The sequence below is a fragment of the Manacus vitellinus genome, unplaced genomic scaffold, assembly GCF_001715985.3.
Source record: "Manacus vitellinus isolate BGI_N305 unplaced genomic scaffold, ASM171598v3 scaffold_2_pilon, whole genome shotgun sequence".
Classification (NCBI taxonomy): Eukaryota; Metazoa; Chordata; class Aves; order Passeriformes; family Pipridae; genus Manacus; species Manacus vitellinus.
Window position 1 is genome coordinate 13,396,782 of NW_021940208.1, and position 7,982 is coordinate 13,404,763.

Sequence of the window (7,982 nt, forward strand, 5' to 3'; positions counted from 1 at the left end):
GTTCTGCCTGTCTGTACTTGCTCTAATTCTATTAGTGCCATTTGCCTTCCCTTACAGTACTGGAAAACAGCTGTTGTAACGTCTTTCTCCGTAGGTCAGTGTGTCAGAGTGGTGGCAGCCCAAGAGCACAGGAGCAGTGATGACCCTGCATGTGCATTCCTATAGCGCTGTTCAGTTTTGCTGGAGTCCGTAATGAAGTCTTGCCCTTTCCAAGGCAAGAGAACTATAGAGGCCCCATGGCTACTGGTGCAGCCATGGGCATGCACTGGGGAAGATATTTTTCACCTTGTGCATGTCTTAAATGTTTGAGTAAGTGAAGGACAAATAAAAGTTTGGAAAAAATCCTAAAAATACCCAAAAGACACCACAGACTACAAATTTGAGGAGGACTGAGGCAGCAGGAAAAATTAAGGTTTAAAAAGGATCTTTAATTTTGGGGAAGAAAAGCCCAGTTAGGTCTGTTACAGCAGTTGCATGTCTTACACTGAACACAATCATCCATATGGGAGAAAAGCTGCTCTCCCAGCCCCAAGCAGTAACAGCAGAGCCCCAGCCTGAAGGCTGTGCTGACATACAGAGTTTTTTTTTCAAAAAGGCTTTACAAAGCTGGATGAGACAATCCCTCTGGAAAAGCTTGCACAGGACATTTAAAAGCTTTGAAAGGTCCCTTACTTTCCTGCATCTGTCACATCTGTTGTGTCAATATTGGAATAGTTCTTTCTATGAAGAGCATAATCAAGATCCCTAAAACCACAAGAGAACCTCACAGACCAGGTCCCTTGCATGCACCCTTCCTGAAACAAAATGATTCCCAGAAAACCCCCAATGGTTCCACAGTGCAGGGAGTCCAAGTAAGTACAGCAACACAGTACTGACCTGCACTGTTTCTATAAGCAGTGTGATGCAACACTTCCATGCACTGAAACACTACTGTGCACCACTAAGATGAGTCTGGCTCCGTCGTCCCTACCCTCTTCTGTTACACAGCTGGATTAAAAATATCTCCTAGGCCCTGCCACCTCCTGTTCTCCTGCCAGAACAAACCCTGCTGTCCAGCCCCGTAGCTCCTGTGCTCCAAACTTCTGGTCATCCCAGTGGCCTCCACAGGACTTGTTCCCAATATATCTTGTCTTCAGGAGCCCAGAACTGGTCACAGTGTACAGTGTTCCAGCTGCAGTCTCAGACCTGCTGAACAGAGAGGACAGACTGCTCTCCTGGCCCTTGCTCAGCTGTGCTCTTCTAATGGGAGCTAGAATGTGGTTGGACACCTTCATCTTCACTTGTCCTTTAGGGCCCCAGATCAGCCTCTGCAAAGCTACTTCGCAAACAGTCTGTGCTCAGGATAAAAAACTGCATTAATTCGGTTCCCACTGCAGACTTTGCATTTGCCTTTTTGAACTGGGTGAGGTTCCTCTCCAGCCTTCAATTCATGTTCACTGCCTTGTTGATTTCAATAAACAGAAAGTAAACATCCTGTTATTTAATTTGAAACAATTTTAACAATAGCTACAGAAACACTGAAAAACCCCTGGTGATACATTACAGGCCAATGTTAATCGCATCACATAAAAATTAATTTTTCATTATTCATTCATGGGTTTTCATCTTTTTATTGGGCTACATTAAGACAGCAGGCAGTTGTAGCATAACTTCCACCTCAACTGGACAGACCTCAACGGAAAGCTTACTGCAGCTGTGGTCTCCCCTATGCTTAATAACCCCAATGTTATTTCCTTCCAGTTCTTTTCAGCTGTCACTGGCTCAGATCATTTTTCTCTTGGTAATTAATACTTCTGTGTTCTTCAAAACTACTGCAGCATAAATCCAATCCACACTACCGTTTTTTTTTTTTAACTCCCACCCCTTTCCTATTTTTTGTCATATATTTTAGGGCCTGAAAGTATTTTCTTATTCATTTAACTCTTAAGGCTTTTTTTAGTCCAAAAGCAATAACTGAAACCAAGCAGCAGTCTTTTAATATATCATTTACTCTGATTCTTTCTGTAGCATGTACAACCTTTAATCCTTTTATCAAACACTGTTTCCTTAGCACTATTTCTAGAAAGAGAATGTGCTTCCAGTGCAGTTTAGATAGGGTGTCGGTACCTCAGTTACACATCAAAGTTGGCCAACATCAGCTTTCCTATGAAATGCTGGACTTGGCTTCTCCCTGGGTACCACCGTCTCTGCCAGAGGCTGAAGACAGTAATGTCACACAAGTCATAATTCCTATCCTCATACAGGAAGAAGTCTCTGGACCCCCACAAACAGACACTGTATTCACGTTCTTCCAGTGTGTCTTTTCCAAGCTGGGACATCGGTGAGGATGCACCACCTCCAGGCTGAGTCCCTTCCTATCGTTTCAAACAGCCCTTTTTCCTCAGGTCTCACAGGACAGCCCAGTCTGTAAGCAAAAGGAAAACAGCTTTAAGTGAGAGTGATCAGTTCACCCCTCTCCACCATTCAGGCATGTGTGACAGATTTAATTACTGTTTTATTAGATAACAGCACTATTTGTGTGCCCAAGAGCACAGAGAGCAACGAAGAATAAACTACATGTTAAGCACAAAAATAATACCAAGAGCCCAATAATCGAACACAAAGGAAATGGGTACCATCACAAAAGTCACAGCCACTGTTAAGTGCTCTAGCAGGTAACACCACAATTCTCACCGCTGACGGTCCTTGTAACTCTAAGGTGAAGAGCAGCATTTTCCACATCATCACTGTATAGCAGAAAGCCACCTTCACTTCTCAGGGTGTGCAGCCACCAGCAGCTTTCATTGAAACCTAATGCAATCAATGGAGAGGAACATTTCAGGAATTAAGTACGATTCACGCTGAGGAGTTATGAGAGAACTTAAGTGATAACTTCCTTGAAAATGCACTTTTGTAATCAAAGTACAGCATAGGAGACAGCAAATAATAGAGCAATCATTAACAAATACAATTGGATAAGGAGCTGAGAAATGCCATAACTTTCCCAGACAGCTCTCCCCAGAAGTTACTTGGAATTCTCTCTGTTCAGGGACCCCAGCAGCAGGCTGGGGTGCATATCCTGGTATAACAGGACTGTGCACACATCTATTTCAGAGCTGAAGAAGAGACTGCAGTAATGCATGGAAGCCAGCTCCTGTCTCTACAAGTTCAGGAAGATCCAACTGAGGTCACTGACTTGGCTCACCCTTCCAGTCTTGTGCATCTTTTTCACAGTTTGCTTTGCATGCTCTGCCCCAAATACAATGTAATCCACTCACATTTTTATCTAATCTACCTTCAATTTTTAACACAATTTCATGAGGCCATTAGGCTTTGTCAGCCAGGTTCACACTGAAGTCTGAGGTGCACACACACAAGTGAATAATGGGGAAAGAGGAAGAAAGGATTTTATCACTCCATTGAGACAAGGAGTTGTTATTTAGCCAGTCAAAGAAACACTTGTATCTCCAAGGAACCTTGGCCATCTGCTTTTCCCTTCACAGGAAGGAAACTGGAAGTTGAGGACAGAAAAATTCTGAGATGCCTGGGAAACCTGCCAAACACAGAGGCTCCCAAATGTTTCTCTTGCACAGGAACACTTGATACATAGGAATAAGCAAGACTGAATTCCCAATGGCTACATGGTCAAGACAAAATGTCCAAAACAAAATGTCCCCTGAATAAAAAAAATTTTTGAGTCAGACTTTGAAAAAAAAGTGTTTTTTCCTGTTACTACTACTTTTCTGATTAAGAGTTTTAGCTGCTTATCTTTTTTAGATTTTGTTAGTAAATGCTTGTAGCTTGCTTATTTCCATAGCCTGGCTTATATTACACATTATTGTGTGATTATTTTTATACTGATTTTACTACAACTAGAAAATAATAGGGGACTCCTTAGTAAAGGGCAAGGTAAACTACAAACTGAGGTGCATAACAGTTTTCTTACCTCCTCAGTGCCCCTTCCAGTATCAGAAAGGTAACGGAGTCCAGCCTAATTAGGGAACAAAGACTAGACATGAGTCACGTGTGTTAGGCCTGATGTGATACAACCACAAATGCCAAGGGACCTGGCTGTTGGCATTGTGAGGCCACTCCATTGCTGACCGGGCATGGTAACTGGGAGAGGTGTGCGAGGACCAGGGGAAAGCAAGTGTCACTCCTGTCTTTGAGAAGGGCAGGAAAAGGGACCCAGGAAACTACAGGCCCTGGGAAGGTGATGGACCAGCTATTCCAGAAAATCATTTCCAGACCAAGAAGGACAAGAAGGTGGCAGCAGTCAGCATGGACTTACAAAGAGTTAATTTGTAAACTCTTAAGGATCCTAACCTGCTAGCCTCTGTGATGACGTGACCAGTTCCTTGGACATGTGGAGAGCAGTGGATATTGTCTGCCTTGACTTCAGGAAAGCTTTTGACACTGCCCTGATATCTCCACTGACAAACAGATAAGAACTACAGGCTCAGTAAGTGGACTGTGAGGTGGACTGAAAACTGGCTGAACAGCCAGACCCAGAAGGTTGTGGTCAATGGCACAACATCCTGCTGGGGGCCAGTGAGTAGCAGAGTATCCCCGTACTGGGGCCAGTTGTTTTCAACATCTTCACTTATGACCTGGGTGATGGGACAGAGCACTTCCTCAGCAGACTTGCAGGTTATACAAAGCCAAGAGGAGTGGCTGCTAAGGCCAGAGTGTCACGCTGTCATCCAGCGATACCTCAACAGGCTGGAGAAATGGGCCCTCAGGATCTCATGAAATTCAACAGAGGGAAATGCAAAATCCTGCACCTGTGGAGGAATAATCTCAGGCACCAGGACAGGCTGAAGGCCAACTAGCTGGAAGGTAGCTTTGCAGGTAAGGATTTGGTGGTCCTGATGAACACCAACTCCAAGAACCACCAGAGCAAAGAACATGACCTGGCCACAAAGGTGGTCAGTGGCATCCTGCACTGCACTACAGAGACAGATGCCAGCTTACAGAGAGATGATCACATAGTTTGACTGCCCTGCCATGGACATTTTACACATAATTAAAAAATAGATCTGAGTCCTTTTACTAGGCTAAACAAACAGAGAGGAGAACTAACCCAAATTTGTCTTGCTTTACCGGTAGAACTTGCACATCTTGGTCAAATCCCATCAGTGTTTAAAACTGGTATTTTAGAACTACTGAACCAAGCTGCATAAAACTCCCTTTAAAGCCTTCTTATCTGTCAGTCCCACTGAGATGCTGCCAACAGCCAGGGCAGATGGCACCACACTCTGAACTCTACTCCAGGTTTTACAGAGCACGTGGATACAGCCTTCCAGATCAAGCCTACTGGCTCATGCCAAAGACTGTTCAAAATCCACAAGTACTATATTGGTCATACAAGCAAACTGGATTCTGAGTGCAGTGTATCAGTAACATCCAGTAGCTCAGACTTGGCATCCTATTAATGTGGCACTATGAGTTTTGGATGTAAGACACATTATGGCTAGCCAGAGCTTGAGTTGACTGCTAGAGGCTGTGTACATGTACTTCGAGTCCTTTAAAAACATGTTAACACGTGGCAGGAATTATGCAAGGAACTACATTATTTCAAATAAAGTATTAGCTGAAGTGTGGAAGCAGAATTACTCTATGTCAAATCACAATCTGAACAAAAAGTGGGCTCCTAATTTCAGTAACTGCTGAATAAAGCCATGTATCCTAATACATACCTTGTACTAAAACTTGGTTTATGATTCTCTTTCGTGTGCTTAAGATACACGAGGATTCTGCACAAGGCAGTCTTCATCGGCATTTTAAGATTTTAATAGTAACCTAAAAAATAAGGAGACAGTAAATAACTATGACACTTCAAACAAACTAGAAAATACTCTTCTCAAACACCCGTAAATTATAGAATTATAGAAAAATCCATTTATTCTCTACCCACTCTTACCACTTGTTACTACACAGATTTGTCCCCCAATTTTATTTTTACTGCCTTAGCAGTTAAACAACAGCTGTTCCAAGAGTATTAACAAGTTCCTAGATTCTCGTACTTCTGCTTGGAGTAGATTAAGTGCAGTTCTGCTCCAAAGAGTCCCGAGTCTTTTCTTTTTGGAGGTTTTCTAAAACACACATACTTCACGTGACAGAAGACATACCACATGTTGTCTTCTAGGCCTGCCAATGCACTTGGCCAAAGTGACATTCCATCTTTGTCATATTAGTGCCACTACAATAATCAGGATCCCTGCCCACAACACAGAGTCATTGAGAACTAACTGCTCTCATTGCAGCCGCCTCCTTGTTCCACAGCCTCCTGTCGGTTTAGTTACTGACATTTATAAGGGGCAAAGCTGTATATCAAAATAATAATACAACTAAACTAAACTGGAGTGAAATGTCCCACTATATAATAACATCTCAGAAGAGAACTGCATACAAGTATCATTAAAATACATTTTAATACTACAAGCATTTGATACAAAAGTTTAAGACTTTTGTAAATTTACAACTTCTGCAATAGATCTGCTTGTATTTGCAGTAAGTACAGTTGGAAGAACAAACAGCTAGTCAGAATATTATTTTATTCCTATTACATTTAATAAATCATAATTAAAATTACTGTAATTCTATTAAAAATGCCAAAATAAAAGTGTTAATAAGGGTATGCATCTTGAACTCTGTGTGCCTCCTCACAGAGTCATGTGCAAATAATTATCCAAAGTGTTTAAAATTCAACAGCTCCATGCCCCAGCCAGGCTTCAAAACAGCTCTCACCTATACACACACATTCATTCCCTCCTCCCCCAGCTAAAATCACCTCTTCTCCATAAATACCTCCAACTTAAAAGAACATGTGACCACTGCAATGTTTGACAGGCTTAACACAATCCACTACTCAAGCATAGGAATGTGTTGTGGAGCCCAGGAGCCCTAATGAAATTCCTGCAGAAAGGTGCCTGGAAAGATCCAAATTACAGCAGCACAAAGAAATGAAGAACTTTGTATGTTCTCAGATAAAGACTTCTTAATTTACCAACATCCTGAGGTCCTGTTTGATCATAAAACTTAGCACACCCTGCAAAGTATTTGTTACAGAAAGAATTCCTTTGGAAAGCCACACACAGGTAGCACCTTTCAGGCTAGCTTCAAGAACAGCCCCCAAAAAGCAACTCAGAAGTGACATACATGTAAATTACAGCACACAGCCACAAACATTTACAATAAAAGTAACATTTACCTTATCAGACACAGCTGAAAACAGGCTGAGACTTGCAGCTCAGAATAAATACAAAGCTGGCACAACTTGTGAGTCCTATATAAGTGCTGTCAATTTATCAATTCTCCCATTTGATTCTTTTCATCTACTGCACCCTCCAGCTTCCATGCTGCAGCTTGCTATCTATCATTTTTCAAAAGTTCCATTATCTATTCTGTCCTGTACATTAATCAAGATTGTTACCTTATTCCTAAAGCAAAAATGACACAGTATAGCTCACTAACCCTTTCTAACTACAGCTATAATTTTGCAAGTAACAGGATTAAAATCACTTGGCAAGTCAAATGCAATAATGGCCACAGTGATAAATTGTCAGTCACAGGGTCCAGGCTGTAATTGCCATCTGGACAAGCATTTAGTGTCCTGGGACATTACCTTCACATGGTGAAATTAATGCAGCTATTGATAGCTATGTACCCATCTTAAAGGGAAGCTATAATTACAAACTGCACATCTTTCAGTCTCTATTTTAATATGAAAAAAACACAATAATTAGTTTTCCCCCCCTATTAACAACAGGCAACCATAGGCCTAACACAGTCTCTCCAGTTTCTGTAACAGCCAGTGTATACTACCTGCTCTTGGCCACCTAGATTTACTGAAGAGAAAGCAGTGAACCATATTCTTGGCAACTAGTAGATATCAGTAAAAGTTGTAGGCACATAAATCTGGTATGTTTTTGAAGACAGGCCCTGAAACCAGCCAGTAAGACTGCTGGTAGTGCTACAGTATGTGTGGGTTTTACCGGGTC